Here is a 2199-nt window from a genome sequence, read left to right on the forward strand (position 1 = left end):
TACCAGGCAAAAACATAATCAAACATAAATCTCTCAAGCAAAACTGACTTTCATTTCCTTCTGTTCTTTATTATATTGTACTTCAGTCAGCATTCATAAGTCAGGTTTCACTACTAAAGGAAGCCATCAAAGAGCAATCAATTCTTCTACAAGGCTTAGTGAAATAAATTCTTGTGTATACTTATTCTCAATCATATCAACCTAGATGCCTAGATGTAAAAATAAGCCACAATATCAGTACTATAATTGTATTTCTCTGACCATGTGCCATCCCATATAATTCAGAGGAAATGGTGGTGATCTCTTCTATTTCTTAAAAGTAATTCTGAACAGTCCCCTAATAACTCTTAATGTGTTCTCCTCTGGTGGTATTCTCAATTTCCTTGTCTCTATTTTGATTTTTCCTATCTCTAAAACTCTGTTACTGCTCCAAATGAGACACAGCTGCACTGTCTCTGTCTTCAAGGTGCACCACTGACAAATATATTACCATTTAATGTTTTTCTATAGCACATATTACCTTGTTTGGAAAAAAAATAAGGTCTGATCCTGTTGAACCGGAACTCATTATGAAGCCTAGGATGTTCTTGAACATCTGATTGTCCTGCTTGTACCTCCATGTTGAGCTGGGTTTTGAGGTATGCATCATAAACCCTGATTGTTTGTAGTGTTGGGGGTCAAATCCTGGGTTTTGTGCATAGTAACAAGAGTTACATTAACTATGGTACAACACTAGCTTTATATTAATTGTTAATAAATAATTTATTTGGAAAAAATCAATTGAAAAACAACAGCAACAACAAGGAAACAATACAGTTCCCATTTACCCCAACCTGATTTCCACCAATGCTAATTTTTTACCTTAGCATGTTACGATTTATAGCAACTAAGAGACTCAAAGGAGTTGTAGAAAGGGGTCAAAGGTTTAAAGTGCATACTTCTTTTGCAGAGGAACTGAGCTCAGTCCTTACCATCCATGTTGAAGACTCAACATCCTGTAACTCCAGCTCTAGGAGGATCTGATGCCATTGGCCTCTGTGGGCACCTGCACTAGTGCACATAGCCATACAAAGACATACATGTGTATGTGTGTGTTTGTTTCTAAAACACCATATAAAATTGAGCTAATAAAATGTTAAAACAGGGGCCTAGAGAGATGGCTCAGAGGTTAAGAGCATTGCCTGCTCTTCCAAAGGTCCTGAGTTCAATTCCCAGCAACCACATGGTGGCTCACAACCATCTGTAATGGGATCTGGCGCCCTCTTCTGACCTGTGGTCATACACACAGACAGAATATTGTATACATAATAAATAAGTAAATAAAAAAATGTTAAAACACATCTGTGTACATCTTATTAAAATAGACTCATAGATGGCAAAACCTACGAAAGCATACATTATTAAAAAAGGAAAGGGAGCAATTTGGATTCTTACTTATTAACTCTTTTGAAGCCACTTTGAAAGAGCTTTCAGCAACTGGTTCAAATTCAAAGATTGTTTTGCCGTATGAATGAGTAACCACATGTCTTCTTATCTACCCAGATGAGGAGAAAGCTTCTGTCCCAATCCCCCTCGCAAAAAATAATAATAATAATAATAACTTTACAAGAAAGTACATAAAAGGGTGAAACTAAACAGACAGTAAAACTGTTAGTAGTTAATGGTTGTGTGCAATATAATAAACATAACATGGAAAAATTTTGGTAATGTAACTAATTTGTATGATAATATCATGGTGGATAATTTATAGGTTTGTCAAAAGTTATAGAACTGTGTAACACATACAGTGAACATCAATGTAAATTATAGATTTTCATTAATGATTGTATCAGTTATAATGAATGCTCTCATGCTACTGGAATATATTAAGAATAAAACGAATTATGCAAGGGCATGGAGTGAGAAGATTAGAACTCTGAACAATCTGCTCAATTTTCTGTAAATCTAAAGCATTGCATTCATTATATATTTTTTGGATATCTGTTTCAAAGGAGGGGTCAAGCAAGGTGACATGTTCAGATAAAATGACATGCAAGAAGTCAGACTTTAACAGTGTCTTGAGGACACATAAGATTTCCAGATTTGGGGCTGGAGAGATGGCTCAGTGGTTAAGAGCATTGCCTGCTCTTCCAAAGGTCCTGAATTCAGTTCCCAGCAACCACATGGTGGCTCACAACCATCTGTAATGAGGTCTGGTGC

Source organism: Microtus ochrogaster, unplaced genomic scaffold (assembly GCF_000317375.1).
Source record: "Microtus ochrogaster isolate Prairie Vole_2 unplaced genomic scaffold, MicOch1.0 UNK59, whole genome shotgun sequence".
In the NCBI taxonomy this organism is placed as follows: Eukaryota; Metazoa; Chordata; class Mammalia; order Rodentia; family Cricetidae; genus Microtus; species Microtus ochrogaster.